General features: G+C 35.1%; 1 protein-coding gene across 4 annotated transcripts in view; it reads right to left on the bottom strand.

Moving 5' to 3' along the window:
• fus (epithelial splicing regulatory protein fusilli) overlaps positions 1-17,165 on the bottom strand; it is a 152,118-nt gene that overhangs the window by 119,365 nt on the left and 15,588 nt on the right. The window lies entirely within an intron of this gene.

The raw sequence follows: 17,165 nt of genomic DNA, 5'->3' as shown, positions 1-17,165 counted from the left end.
ATTATCCAGTATTATTTTTGCCAATTTACAGCGGTAATATGCCAAGTTAAGTCGAAGAAGTTGAGATTTGTATGTGGTACCTTAAAAACGAAAAAAAGTTCCGCAAAGCATTCGTAGCTTATGAGTGAAATTATAAAAAAATTAAGAGGTAAATGTACAATTTTCAAAATGAAACCTATAGTTAACAGCATTGACAATATTCTTACGAAAAAACAAATTCAAAATTCGTTCCTTAAAAATAAATTCTTTGTAAATGACTTTTTATGATATTTTTAATAGCATTGCTATAAATTTATGTTGAGTTTTACTAATGATGGCCCCGTAAGGGCAAGTCCATATTTTTTTAAATACAGGGGAAGGTCTCTAGTTTACGATAAACAGAAATCCAGCTGCCATTATCTGCCACCCTATAAATTATACCACGCCTGTAAAATCGCCAAAATTCCGAAAATCGGGAGTACGTTTATATGTGAGCTATACCGAAACGTGGACCTATATTGAACATTTTTTGCAAGGAGGTATGGTGTTCCCTCAGAACTTAAAATGCAAAATTACAGCCAAATCCGTTGGAAAATTTGGCAAAAATCGTCAAAATACCGAATATCGGGAGGTACTTTATATAGGAGCTATACCTAAACTTGGACCTATATTGAACATTTTTTGCACGGACGTATGATCTTCCCTCCGAAGTCAAATTACAAAATTACAGCCAACTCGGTTAGAAAATCTGGCTAAAATCGTCAAAATACCGAATATAGGGAGGTACGTTTATATGGGAGCTATACCTAAACGTGGACCTATATTGAACATTTCTTGCAAGGTGGTATGTTGTTCCCTCAGAACACAAAATGCAAAATTACAGCGAAATCGACTGGAAAATTTGGCTAAAATCGTCAAAATATGAAAAATCGGGGGGTACCTTTATATGGGGGCTACACCCAAATGTGGACCTACATCCATTAAATTTGTTTTCTCCTTTCTGGGCACGTTATAAAACTATGTTTAAAATTTCGAGGCGTTAACTCGATTAGAACTATTTTTGGCACTTCTTTCCATACAAGTGGGACCACTGTGCCTAGTTGGGTTCTGTTGTGTCAGATCCAGCTCGGATTTTATGGCCCCATCTAAACATGGTTAAATATATAGCTTTTAAAGAAATTCGGGGCTATATCTCTGAAACCAATGCGAATCTTCTTCTGACCTCTGAAGCAAATTTATAGATAAGGACAAGAATAAAATATTTGGTGAAATAATGAACTCGACAAACTACAGTTATTGCCTCAAATTTCAAAATATATGCAAAAATTCCACAATGTTTATACATTTCGCACCGTATCTCCAAAACCGTTAATTTTTTCTGAATATTTTCTTTTGCAAAACTATTCCCTGGAATGTAATACATAACTCTTCAGAACATTTCATTGTTGTAAAATGCCTCTATGCCGTTGTTTTCAGTAAATTTTTCAATGACGATTTAATAAAAATGTCAATAATGTAGTGAAATCTGAAATGCGAGAATAAACTGTTGGTGTGAACTTTGTTTGAAATACGTGTTGTAAAACACATGATGCAAAATACCGCTGAAACAACATGAGGTAAGCATTTTAGAGTTTCAGAATGTTTAAAGAATTGTTGAGAACTTTATTTGGAAGATTTTTGCAAAAGGTTACTAGGTTCAACTTCCAATAGTTTAGCCGATACTGACCAGAATTTCAGCAATTATGGAAAATTTTTAATATTTTATAGATTTTGATCCCCTATATGGAGTTTTTCTTATGTGGTTTTTTCAAAAGATAAGTTCAAGGGCTACCATATTGCTAAAGACAGCAAGGCCAAATTCCTATTCGTTTCTGAGATAAAGGCCTGATAAATGCAACAAAGTGTAGATTTATCCGGTTTAGATGAGGCCATAAAATCCGAACTGGATCTGACAGGACAAAACCCTACTAGGGTATTTGTAGTCTAATTATGTACTTTCAAAAAATGCATACTAGAAGTTCTTTGCATTTTCAGTGTTGCATAGTGTAATGGAAATCAAAAACTACTTTTTGAAAAAGTGTCCGATTTCACGCAGAAATCCCCATATGTATAAAATTCATGTTACATTGTGTAATCATAGTTAATGATTTTTCTTCTCTCCATAGATTATTGCATGACTAGAATTATTGATGTTAATAGTGAAGGGCAACTTGAACTATGGCATCTTGGCAATTGTTTTTAATATTACGTTTCATATTTCCGCATGTATTACAGATTGCAGCTTAATTTTTCTGTTTTATTTACAAGTATGAATTTGTAAAATTATTCAATTTGAGTGAATCATATTTTTGGTTACAAAGGAAATCCCTAGACATATAACTTAAAATCCTTGTTAATGACAAAAAATGCATTGTAATATGACGACATGCAGCAGTAAAACCAGTCATAATTTATTATGAATTTATGGGCAAAATAAACAAATTTAATTATGTAAATAAAGTGACGGTTATTTCCATTCAGAATCTGATGAATTATAGATCTCCTCCAAAGGAGGTACCTTGGGGTACCTTACTCACAAAAGTACAAAATGTTGGCTTAACTACAGTTTAAGGGCTGTCCGAGGATCATTTTTAATTCTTAACTTTTTTACTTTCCAAAACATGGACCAATACTTGCAATTTGAGCTGTAGTATCTTCTGCCAACACAAAATATTAAATTACAGCAATCTCGGTTCGAAGATTTAACAAAACAACCCTCGAAATACATAAAATTGGGCAATACCGGCTAGACTTAAACCAAGATATACATATGTTTATGGACAGTTTGTGTGCTAGTAAGTTTTCTATCTTCTGGGAACACAAAAATCCAATTAATCCAATTCGGTAGAAAAACTAAAATCTCTTAAAATGGTGGCTACGCTTATATGGGGTATGTACAAAAATGCGGACTTATACTGTCTGATTTTTTTGCAAGGCATTTATTGTGCCTTTATAAATGTTTTGTATCGGTCTATGGGGCTATATGAAGGCGTGGACCAATACCGACAAATTTCAGGTGGAAAGAAACGAAGGCTAAATACCAAATTTAAGCAATTTCGGTGGGATGTTGTGGCCACAACCTTCAAAATAAAGAAAATCGGGAGGTACCGTTCTATGGGGGATATTTGAAGACGTGGACCTATACCGACAAATTTTGGGTGGAAAGTGTTGTACTTCCAATGAAGACTAAATACGGAATTTCGGCCGTTTCGTTGTGATAATGGGGATAAACCATTCAAAATTCCGTTCTGTGGGAGCTGTATCAAAACGTGGGCCGATATAGCCCATTGACAATACCACAACATCCTAGGAGTAATAAAATCTTCTATACCAAATAATACAGCTGTATCTTAAAAATTGCGAGCTGTATCTTGATTTCAACAGACTGACGGACATGTTTAAATCGACTTAGACTTTTATGCTGATCAAGAATATATACATATACTTTATAGGGTCTCCAACGAATATTTCGATGACAAATTTAATTATACCCTCCATATTATGGTGGACGGTATAAAAAGGTCCCGCACAAACCACTTTTACTAGATATATGAAATGAAATTATATATGATATAAAATGATTTATATGTAATGATATGGTGATAAACAAAAGGTTATGGCATTTTGGTTATGTCGTGTGGCTCCAAAGCATATTTTCAGTTACATATCAGCTCCCCGATTCATATTAGCGTGTCCTAAGACACCACTTGTACATGGTTTAAATATTCAGGAAATGTCGCCAACATTACTGAGGGGTATTTTACCACCGTTGAAAATTTTATGTTGCCTGGCTTGGGAATCGAACCACAGACCTTTAGCGTGCAAGGCGGGTGTGCATACCATTGCACCACGGTGGCACCCAAATGACACTTAAATAGTTGATTGGCACGATAAATATCGAAATGAATATCTCCCAAAATTAGATCCAGTTTTTTATACCCTACACCACCCTGTGGTAAGGGTAATATGTGTTAGTGCATTTGTATGTAACATGCCTGAGGAAAAGAGATAGACCTATAGTTCCTTCTATGGATATGTATAGAATCAAAGACCAAAGACGCTATGTATGTCTAATTTTGATGAAATTTGGAATGTGTGTCGGTGTTTGATCTAGAAATATATGTACCAAATTATATCGTAATCTGTTCACATTTGGATTTAGCTCCCATATAAGTATATTTTACCTATTCACAGTGGTGTAGGGTATCATATAGTCGGCCCCGCCCGACTTTGATCCTTTCCTTACTGGTTTAATGTTGAATGTGTGAACTACTACAATTACACTGTACAACACAACAAATAATTACAAGATAATTCGGCCAGATTATCAAAGAGGACCGAAAAAGAAAAGTGTATCGGCGTTTTGAAAGTTTACGTCGGAAGTAACCTAAATAGGCGTGGCAAGTTCCGCCCTACAGGCTTTAAAATATTCGACATCAGATTCCTTGGAATCCTTGCATTAAAGGTACAAAGTGTCTTAGGCAATATTACTGACAACGATGCGGGGAATCTTATAATGACAAATTAACCCTCATGCGAGTCACTAAAAGGGTATTTTTGGTCCCTTTTTTCAAAAAAGTTTAAAAACTCCTTTAAAATGTGATCGTTCGTATCTGATCAAAATATTCTACAAAATTATTTGTCCCCGAATACACTAAAACTCTAAATCGTACCTAAACGCCAGGAATTTGCCAAAAATAAAATCACGTTTTAGGGTTAATGTTGTATTTTATCTGAATTTATTAAGTTTTGTCCCACAAAACTTCATTCTAGATAGAAGGCGTCAAAGACAAAAATATTCCCCATCAAATTTCAATATTAGTCGCCGAATAAATAAAATATGTATTTGCAATATATATCAAGAAAATATATACATCAAATCTGCCAACAAATCTTTTTTGAATAAATTAGTTTTGGTCTTTTTTTGAGTTGATGTATGAAAGTAACAGGAAATTTAGTTTAAGACGAAAGTTGTTAAAAGAAAAAATATTCTACACAAAATTTCACTGTAAGTTCCAGAAAAAACTAGATATCTAAGTAAAACGCTTTGTTAAGAAAATGACGTTACAAAATTAGATATTATAGGTAGAAATTATTTGTTAAACTTTAAGACTCTTAATTAAAATTTATTCCATACTGAGTCAAAATCTCCTAAAATACTTCACTTTTTGGGGATTGTGTCAAAAGAAGAAATGTTCCAAATCAAATTTCGTTATGAGTCTCTGAACAAAAGAAATTTGTAGCTGTAATATTTAACATCTCCAGAAGCTTTCGCCTTTTATATATAATTTAGGACCATATTCTACCGTTTTTATTCACATTTTCGTAATCTGCGGTCACAAAATATATTTTATTGATGTTTTTTCATGATAAACTCCTTCAGAAGATTATGTGTGCTCATTCTAAACTATTTTTGTAGAAATGGGCAGAATTTGCCACGCCTATTTGGGTTACTTCCCGACGTAAACTTTCAAAATGCCAATACACGTGTCTTCTTTTTTCGGTCTACTTTCAAAATCTGTGCGGGGTTTGTTGTAATTTTCAAAAAAGTTCAATTTTGATGTACTGTGTCATCACTCAATCCTACGTTTATCCTTGAAAATCAATTAATGTTGTGTATTAATTACACACAAATCGCAATAAACCCACAAATCATCAACAAAAAAAGACCTAAATTTTATGTCAGATCAAATAAGGAACTTCATAATTATAAAATTATTTTACACAAAAAATGGTTTTAATTTTAGCACCACTTAACCTTTTAAGTTAATTTATTGTCGTTATTGTCCACATTATAAAACAAAATAATTTATCCACATTTACAACATTATAGGCAATCTTATTCACTTTTTTGTGAACAAAAAGTGCCTTGATGTCAAAAACCTTGTACAAAATATATATAAAACACACATACATCAATAAAAGTGAGATTAACTGTCCAACAGGTGATGATGAGTCTAGGCTATAATTATAAAAATAGCCTTTCAAATAAACCATTGGTTTTAGAGGCGACATTTACAGGAAAATATTAAAAAATCAAAATTTAAAAGCCAAAAAAAAAGAGAAAATATTTTGGAAGGTAAAATGTATGTACATGGTGAGTGTCAAAGGATGTAGACATCATGTATAAACACGGTGGAATCTTTCTTAGGCATTTTTTTAGGTTTTGGGAGAGAGCGGATATGAAGCAGTTCTTCCATATTCATGTTTTCACCGTGTGACTACCGAAAAAGCATCATTTTCCTCTAGGTTCCAAAAACCATGCATATATTTCTCAAAGTAGAAGTCTACCAGAGGACTCTTGCTACTTGAGGTTCCACATGTCATCTTTCTAGAATCTTGCTTCAGCCATAAAATCTTCTATGACTGTGTTCACATTAAGTTCTAGAATTTAATCAATGAATCTGATTAACATTCATTAAGATATTTCATCATCTTTCAATTGAACAAAAGAAATATATTTGGTTTAATATTAATAATTATAAAATACAAGCTATTAGACAATGCAACTAATTAACAAATATTCCATTTGGCTGTTTTTTCATTATTGAAAGGGAGCAATGCAATGCAATATGGAATAAACATATGATTCTTAAGTTGGGATTTTTCAAAACCACAAAATTCATTTTGCGATGGAATATTATTGATTTTGAAATTTAAAAAAAAATAATGCTTTTGAATAACAAAATGATTTGAATATCTATATTATGACGTATATTAATTTTATAAACATGTAGTTCCTTGACCCAAATTAGCACTTAGTTTCAAAACAAAATTTATTTAAACAATTAAAAACAGCGTTAAGTTCGGCCGGGTCGAACTTTTATACCCTCCGCCACCACAAATTCTATGGAAGTAAATTAGAACAATTAGATTCCTTTCATTTATGAAAATACTAAGCTCTACCTCTACATTAAAGGACTCGACACATAAGCGGCTGGCTTTCTGGCTGAAGTCATTTCTGGTAAAAGACTAAAGACCAAGTTCGACCTAATTCAAATGTAGTTCTGACATTTATTTATTTTCCCAGAAATGGCTTCAGCCAGAAAGCCAGCCAGCTTATGTGTCGAGGCCTTAAGGTTTATTTTTTGGAGGAGCAGAATATCTTAACTAATTATAATCAGAAGCCCTACCCATTGAGATTCCAAAATACCAAGTTGCATCCACTTCAGAAGGAATAAAACCCTTTAAAAGAGCTCATATGGGACGTCATCGCTGCTCATTCCAAAACATGGATCAATTTTCCGAATTGTGCTTTTATACAATTGGAAACTACAGAAATCTCGATTCGAAAATTTAAGAAAGAACCCTTGAAATACATAAAATTGGCCAAAACCGGTTCATGAGAGCTAGACTAAAACCTGGATATATGAATAGTTTTTTGCGAGTAAGTTTCCTATATTCTATCTTCGGTAGAAAAATATGACTAAAACTAAAAAAATCGGGAGGTATCCCTATATGGGGGCTAAACGAACGTTCTCTGGGGGGGGGCTGTATCAAAACGTCCACCTGCATAGAGATATCTAGACGATAGATGGAAGATTAAATACCACTTTTCAACCATTTTGGTTTGATAATGACGCTAAAGCCTTCAAAATAAAGAAAATCGGGTAGGACCGGTTTTATCGGGTCTATATAAAGACGTAGACTTATATTGAGCAATTTCAGGTGGAAACTTTTATACCCCCTACGAAGACTATATACCAAATTTCAGCCATTTCAGTTGGATATTAAGGCTACAATCTTCAAAATACGGAAAATCGGAAGGTACTGTTCTATGGAGGCTATATCAAAACGTAGACCTATACTAATAATTTCCTTCGGAATATTTTTTACCTCCATCGAAGACTAAATACCAAATTTCAGCCATTACGGTGGATAGTGAGGCCACAAATACCGAAAATCAGGAGGCACCGTTTTATGGGGGCTATATGAAGATGTCGGCCTATACCGACAAATTTCAGCTGGAAATTTTTGTACCCCGAACGAAGACTAAACACCAAATTTCAGACTTTACGGCGAGGAAATGTGGCTAAAGCCTTCAAGATACCAAAAATCGATAAGTACCATCTATGGGGGCTACATCAACAAATCGTCCTATACTGACAAATTTCTGGAGGAAAGTTTTAAAGCCCCAACGAAGACCAAACACCAAATTTCAGCCATTTCGGTTAGATAATACGGCTAAAACCTTCAAAACGCCGAATATCGGGAGGAGCGTTCTATGGGGCTATTTCAAAACGTGGACATATACTGACAAATTTCTGAGGGAAAGTATTGGAGCACCAAAGAAAGCTTAATGTCAAATTCCCACCATTTCGGTTGGATATTGAAGCCACAACCTTCAAAATATCGAAAAATCGGAAGTGTCTACATGAATACGTGGATCTATATCTACAAATTTCAGACTAAGTGCCAAATTTCAGCCATTTGGGTTGGATATTAAGGCCACAACCACAAACAAAATGTAGAAAACAATCCTCGAACAGCCGTTAAACTCAGGGATTCGCAAGGACAACCCCTCGCAACAAAAAAAATCAAAACGACATCCGATTGAAATTTTGTGTGGATGGTACCCAATAGGGTCCATATTCGAGCCCGATCTACGTATGTCTGCAAGAAATATTGCGATGTAAAAAGTTCGAGAGTTGTCGTACACACCATTTTAGCAAAACACTTTAATTTTTAAGTTTTTAATTATACCCTCAGCCTTTAGAAGGTTTTTTCCTTCCATACAAATCGCCCCGGCCTAGAATATACACTTTGATACGACCAAAAATGTGCCTCATCGAAATAACGGGTTTAGACCAATGTCGTGCTTTGGTATTGTTAAAGTTACGAAGTTTTTCGGCAATTCACACACACGACCCGAAAGCAACGAAAGAGCACACAACTAACACACACAACGAAAGAACACACAACTAACTAAAACCTGGATATATGAATAGTTTTTTGCGAGTAAGTTTCCTATATTCTATCTTCGGTAGAAAAATATGACTAAAACTAAAAAAATCGGGAGGTATCCCTATATGGGGGCTAAACGAACGTTCTCTGGGGGGGGGGGGGGGGGGGGGCTGTATCAAAACGTCCACCTGCATAGAGATATCTAGACGATAGATGGAAGATTAAATACCACTTTTCAACCATTTTGGTTTGATAATGACGCTAAAGCCTTCAAAATAAAGAAAATCGGGTAGGACCGGTTTTATCGGGTCTATATAAAGACGTAGACTTATATTGAGCAATTTCAGGTGGAAACTTTTATACCCCCTACGAAGACTATATACCAAATTTCAGCCATTTCAGTTGGATATTAAGGCTACAATCTTCAAAATACGGAAAATCGGAAGGTACTGTTCTATGGAGGCTATATCAAAACGTAGACCTATACTAATAATTTCCTTCGGAATATTTTTTACCTCCATCGAAGACTAAATACCAAATTTCAGCCATTACGGTGGATAGTGAGGCCACAAATACCGAAAATCAGGAGGCACCGTTTTATGGGGGCTATATGAAGATGTCGGCCTATACCGACAAATTTCAGCTGGAAATTTTTGTACCCCGAACGAAGACTAAACACCAAATTTCAGACTTTACGGCGAGGAAATGTGGCTAAAGCCTTCAAGATACCAAAAATCGATAAGTACCATCTATGGGGGCTACATCAACAAATCGTCCTATACTGACAAATTTCTGGAGGAAAGTTTTAAAGCCCCAACGAAGACCAAACACCAAATTTCAGCCATTTCGGTTAGATAATACGGCTAAAACCTTCAAAACGCCGAATATCGGGAGGAGCGTTCTATGGGGCTATTTCAAAACGTGGACATATACTGACAAATTTCTGAGGGAAAGTATTGGAGCACCAAAGAAAGCTTAATGTCAAATTCCCACCATTTCGGTTGGATATTGAAGCCACAACCTTCAAAATATCGAAAAATCGGAAGTGTCTACATGAATACGTGGATCTATATCTACAAATTTCAGACTAAGTGCCAAATTTCAGCCATTTGGGTTGGATATTAAGGCCACAACCACAAACAAAATGTAGAAAACAATCCTCGAACAGCCGTTAAACTCAGGGATTCGCAAGGACAACCCCTCGCAACAAAAAAAATCAAAACGACATCCGATTGAAATTTTGTGTGGATGGTACCCAATAGGGTCCATATTCGAGCCCGATCTACGTATGTCTGCAAGAAATATTGCGATGTAAAAAGTTCGAGAGTTGTCGTACACACCATTTTAGCAAAACACTTTAATTTTTAAGTTTTTAATTATACCCTCAGCCTTTAGAAGGTTTTTTCCTTCCATACAAATCGCCCCGGCCTAGTATATACACTTTGATACGACCAAAAATGTGCCTCATCGAAATAACGGGTTTAGACCAATGTCGTGCTTTGGTATTGTTAAAGTTACGAAGTTTTTCGGCAATTCACACACACGACCCGAAAGCAACGAAAGAGCACACAAATCTTTTGATTTGTTTTTGTTTTGCAGCATGCGTGCATACAACGTTATTAACACACTGTCAAAAGTTGCAAATATTGAGAATTTTGTGTGCCCTCCTCTTGGTCGGCTATGGTTTAGACCAGTGCCGACCAAGAAGAGAGCACACAAAAATGTGAATGTATTAAAAACATTGGCAATTTATGACAGTGTGTTAGTAAGTTTGTATGCACGCAAGCTACAAAACAAAAACAAATCAAAACATATGCTCTCTCTCTTGCCCGCTCTTTCTTTGCGTTCGGGTGGTGTGTGTGTGATTTGCCGAAAAACTTCGTAACCTCAAGAATACTAAAGGACGACAATGGTTTAGACCGCATGTATGTTTGGACGACAATTTGGAGTCGATTTAGCCATACCCGTCTGTCTGTCTGGCTGGCTCGAGCGCCCGATAACTCTCGATGGGATCAACCGATTCGAATCAAATTTTGGTATCGTAATATTTTGTCCAAACTTAGTGTAAGTTCGAAGATGGGTCATATCGGTCCACTCCTTCGGGTACCTCCCCCACAAAAGTTCAAAATTTGTCTCTAAAATGGTGTGAACGATAACTCTTGAAGAGAGCAATTGATTTGGTCCAAACTTTGCACATTGTATTATTCCTTCCAGATATAGATCGGGTTCAAATATAGACTATATTAGTCTACTCCTTCAGGTACCTCCCACACAAAATTCGGATAAAGTGAAGTTTAAGAGTTCTTCTCGGATCGTTTTGATTTTTTTCCAGTAAGTTGTCCTTGCGGCTCCCTTTACAACGGTACAATTTTTTTTCTTGCGCAAGACCATACTTTCTGAGATATTTGCCTAAATGTTCCAAGAAACCCTGACGGCACCAACCAAAATGACAAATCCGCAAGATAATTTTCGCAGGGAGTTTCTGATTGGCGCAGACTTTGCACATCATATTATTTCATCCGGTCATCTATCAGGTTGGAATATGGGCTATATCGGTCCACGCCTTCGGGTACCTCCCACACAAAATTCGGATAAATTGAAGTTTAAGAGCTCATTTCGCGTCATTTAGATTCTTTTTTCGGTAAGTTGTTCTAGCGGTCTCATTTACAACCGTACAGTCTTTTTCCAGAGTATGTCAATACTTCCTGAGATAATGGTCCAAGCTCCAAAACCCTGCCGATACATACACAAATAGCTATCGTGCAAGATAACTCTAAAAATGTTTCAAAAATTTCTTTCAAACTTAGTTTAACGTAATCTAATATTTCTCGTCCTTTATGAAGAAGTTTGGTTACTAAAAATGTTTGGTATATGTCAATGATTTGGTATAGCCCCAGATTACGGTACATACATACAGATTTTAAAGCAAACTTGTGATACAAAATGAATATGTTTTATATACGGCATAATTATTGTGTTTGTTTTTGTTTTTTATGTTTGGTAAGTGGCTGATGGTATATCCCTGTCAGCACAGCTGACTGATACTTTCTTACTTGATTGTTTTTCCGTTTGTAACACATTGAAATAATCTTTTGCGACCCTATAGAGTATATGGGGATTTCTGAGGAAATCGGACAATTTTTTTTTTAAAAAGTTGGTTTTGATTTCCTTTATTTTTTGCTGTGTTAATGATGCTTCTCAGCAAAACATTTCAGTATATTTTCAAAATGTTTTGTCTAACGGTTTCAGATCATATCGCGCCTTGAAAAAGTCGAATTCTGTAAAAACTATATGCAAAGAAATAACTTCTTTAATATTGGTCCAAATAGAAAAAAAACTTTTTTTGTGTTTTTTATTTTTTATCAGCTATATAATAAAAATTAGAAAAGAATTTTCCACAGCGGGCTGCGATGCAATTTTTACGATTTAATATTTAAAATCGATTTTTATCAATGATTGTACTCTTCGATTTTCTTGAATTTTTTTGTATTAAACTACGATTGATTACAAAAATTTCAAGTCCTGTTTGGTAGTGGGATTCGAATGATTACTATTTTTTTCTTAATTTTTTAAAATTTATTGTATTGACAATTTTTCCTTTGCACCAGTGTGAAATATTTGTTATTTTATCAGAAAATACAAAATATTTCACTTTTTTAACATTTGTGTTGTTGGTTTATTTAGGAATTTATCTTAAACATCTCAAAAACTTCATCATTTTGCGATTTTAAGAATGGTTTAGCAATTAGAGTACCCACTACCCATCTCTACTGATCAAAATTTATGTCAGGCCAATATTTTTGTGTAGAAAATCTACGGAATATCTTCAATCTGTAAAATACATACGTTGTATATTATTTTTAGAATGTCTATATAGACCAAATTTCATGCATTGACCTTGTGCCAAAAAAATTTCTCATGACCAAAAATATTTTTATTTTATAAATAAAAAAAATATATATTTTCCCCGAAGAAAATCTCTTCACTCTGCAAAACAAGGACAAATTCAAAACCACATGACAACGATCATCAGCTCAACTAACCACAGGCAATAAAATCAGGAACAATTATAAAGGCCAGGCAGAAGATAATCTGGCTAACTGAGTGTGAATGGTGGATGCAAATATGAATAATCAAATACGTAATGTACGCGTTAACGTAAAATTTGTTTTGTTTTCACCGTTCGAATTTTTGAGAAATACGTTTTAAAAAGTAATTAAATATGAATTAGCCAAAAAAAGCCACAAATAATAACAACAAACCAAAAACAACAACAAATTCCCAAAAAAAATCCGAACTGGTACACATTCAGTAACCTAACATGGCCATTTCCAGTTATGCAAATTTTGTTTTAAAGACATAGAAATATATATAAAAATTAAATAAAATAAATAATTATTTTCAAACAAAAAAACTATAATTTGTGGTTTTAATTGCATCAATGACAAGACCTATTTTGTAATAATTCAAAATAAAACCAATTCGGGAAGAAATATTTATTAATTATTGGTACGCCATTGTGGACTATAAGTTGATGTTGTTGATAGGACGAATTTCTTCAGAGAGAATCTCTTTTTGTTACCTCCACCACAATATGGGGGTGGGTATAATTAAATTTTTCATTCCGTTTGTAACACATCGAAATATTCGGCGGAGACCCTTAAAGTAAATAAAAATTCCAAGTCAATACAACCATCCAGCAAACCAATCGTGCAGACATTGTAACGAAATTGGAACAAAATTCGGACCCCACGTCCGATATCGGATCCCAAATCTTAACGATATCTTAACAAAAGTTGTATGAAGTGGTTGACACAATTTCGGAACGAAATGTCGGAGCGAAATCGGATCGATTTCTGTCAGAATTTGGAACGAAATCGGAAGAAAATCCTTGAGAAAATTCGGAAGGCGAATTTTTTCTTCCGAATTTTCATACAAATTTCTGAAAGATTTCGGAATAATGTCGTATGGAAATCGGAGGTACCTTACGAATCTTCGTAAAGACTTCTGAACGATATTGAAATAATTTCATTGAAAATCAACGACACATAACAGTGGAAGAAGGTTTGCTTTGTTTTGCAAACACTTTCGTCGGGGTTGTGTGAGGTTGCCAAAGAAAAACTTCAATGAGAAGTTTTTTCTTGGTTCACCTTTATACTTCGAGCTGACGATTGATGTTTGGGTATAAAAAGTTTTTGTTGAAGAAGTTATTGAAAAACAACTTCGGTGGAGAATATCCACAAACAAAAAACAAGGGAACTGATGAGATCCTGTGGCGAAGATCGAAACTAGTCTTCCCTGCCTTACCCCTTGTCGAACAATGCCAAACCTTCTCCACTAATAAATTAGTTGTTTTAAATATTAAAACAACAACAATGGGATACAGCCAGACTATTTTGAAAAATCAAAATTGTAACAGCTATCCCAATAAAAAAAACGTCTCCAATGTTCCAATATAAAAAATGTATATGCGAATTTTATAACCAACAACTTTGTTTTTTTTTTCAACAACAAACTAAAATAAAACCAATCCCTTGTTGTTAGATACATAGAAAAGGTGGTTGTTGTGCGAAGGTAAATTTGTTTCCAAAATATCGCTCCGAATTACGAAATCGGAAGAAAAATATTGGTATATTCGAAGGGAAATTTACTTTCGACATTCTCTCCGAAATCGGAACGAATTCCCTTAAGAAAAATCGTATAGAAATCGGAACGAAACCTGAACGATTTTGCTTCCGAAATTGTTCAGATGTGTCGGTTTGCTGGGCATGTCCGTCTGTCTGTCCATCTGTCTGTCCGTCCGTCTGTTGAATTCAAGATACAGCTCGCAATTTAAATTTTTTAATTTGGTATAGAAGTTTATTTTACTCCTAGAATGTTTGGTATTGAAAATGGACTATATCGGTCCACGTACCGATATTCAGTATTTCGAAGGTTTTAGCCTCATTATCACACTGAAATGGCTGAAATTTGATAATTAGTCGTCGTTGGTGGTATAAAACTTTCCACCTGAAATTTTACGGCATAGGTCCACGACTGAAGTTTTCAGCATCATTATCAAACTGAAATGGATGAAGTTTGAAATTTTGTCTTCGTAGGGTGTATAAAACTTTCCATCTGAAATGTGTCGATATAGGTCCATGTCTTCATATAGCCCTCATATAACGGTACCTCCCGATTTTCGACATTTTGAAGGTTGTGGGCTCAATTCCCCACTGAAATGTCTGAAATTTGGTACTTAGTCTTTGTTAGCGGAGTAAAACTTTCCACCATAAATTTGTCGGTATAGGTTCATGTCTTCATATAGCCCCCATGGAATGGTATCTCCCGATATTCGGTATTTTAAAGGTTGTGGTTCCAATATCCCACCAAAATGGTTAAAATTTGATAGTTTGTTTTCCTTGGGGGTATAAAACTTTCCACCTAAATTTAGTCGGTATAGGTCCACACCTTCATAAAGCGCCCATAGAACGGTACCTCCCGATTTTTGGTATTTTGAAAGTTGTGGCCTCAATATCCCAACGAAATGCTTGGAATTTAGTATTTAGTCTTCCGTATTATTCCAGAAGAGAATTATCAATATACGTCCAAGTCTTCATATAGCCCCCATAGAAAAGTACCTCCGGTAATTCGGTATTTTGAAAGTTGCGGCCTCAATATCCCTCGGAAATGGTTGAAATTTGATTCTTAGTCTTTTTGGGGGGTATAAAACTATCCACCTGATATTTGTCGGTATAGATCCACACCTTCATGTAGCCCTCATAGAACGGTACTTCCCGATATTCGGTATTTTGAAAGTTGTGGCCTGAAATGACTGAAATTTGGTTTTATGTCTTCGCTGGCGTTATACAACTTTCCACCTGAAATTTGTCGGTCCACGTCTTCATATAATAATATATAATTGTTCCACAAACATCCCATACGGGACAAGGGAGACTCTCATATCAATGAGTGCACCCCGATTCATATTGGCACAATGATATGGGACCTACTGTTTATCGCCGAGTCCGAACGGCGTGTCTTAAGACACCACTTTGTAGAAAAGTTTTTCATGGCTGAAATACTCAGGAAATATCGCCAACATATAATATTCCACCAAAATGGTTGAAATTAAGTACATATTTTCTTTTCGTTGGGGGTATATAACTTTCCACATGAAATTTGTCGGCGTGGACCTGCCTTTATGTAGCCCTCATAGAAGGGTACCTCCCGATTTTCGGCATTTTGAAGGTTGTGGGATCAATTCCCCGACACAAATTTCGTAAATTTATCGTTACACGTCAACGTTTTGATACAGCCTACATAGAACGATACTCCCGATTTTCGAGATGTTGAAATTTTTTAGAGGATTCAAAATCTCAATTCGGTAAATTGTACATGTTGGTCCTTGTTTTGAAAAGAACGAAGATGACGTCCCATGTGAGCTCTTTTAAAGGAATTTCATTTCATTAAGATATTCTCTTGCAAGGAATAAGAAGAAGAGCTTACTTGTTTTTCTCTCACTGTATTCTCACCGAAAATAACTGAAATTCCATAAATTCTTCTTCTGAACTAACATCTATGACACACAAGATAGCCAGAGCAACGAACATCGAAGTCAAATCTCACACACGAAGTCAAATAGATAAATCTTATATTAGGAAATCTTCAATAGAAAAGGAAATCGACAATAAACTGCATGTTTGTTGTATGCAACAATGACGATGACAACGAATGTAAACGAAGACAACAACGACGGATGCAACAATTATCATCAAATGTTGTAACAAATGTGACGTTTACATTGTTGTCACCGTTTATGTGGCTTTCAAACGATCAGTAGGCTGTTCTCACTGGCCATCATGTTTATATTACTGACTTGGTTTGTTGCATGGTGCATGCAACTGATGTATTGCCAACACCGCGCTAAACGCCTCTTGGCAACCAACACCTTTGATCGCCATCTGGAGCAGCACTAACAGCCTCAGATAACTCAGTCATGGTTTTATTTTATTATTTGGAATTATACCGTAAATTTTGTATTTTGCAAAAAATTAAAGCCTACAATAGCAACAAATTAAGTATCTGCCGTTGTTGTTGTTAGGCCATTTGTTTCATTAATACAATATGTACATAACACATTGTGCTAAGATATTACTCGTACATAGCTAGTCCATGTATCTATCTTACCAATTGACCACAGCAGCAGCAATATACAAATAATGTACTGTTGTTGTTGTTGCTGTTCACATTTTGGCAGCAAA

The sequence above is a fragment of the Musca autumnalis genome, unplaced genomic scaffold, assembly GCF_047663935.1.
Source record: "Musca autumnalis isolate F117 unplaced genomic scaffold, ASM4766393v1 scaffold_5, whole genome shotgun sequence".
NCBI lineage: Eukaryota > Metazoa > Arthropoda > Insecta > Diptera > Muscidae > Musca > Musca autumnalis.
This window is presented reverse-complemented; position numbering and strand designations above follow the sequence as displayed.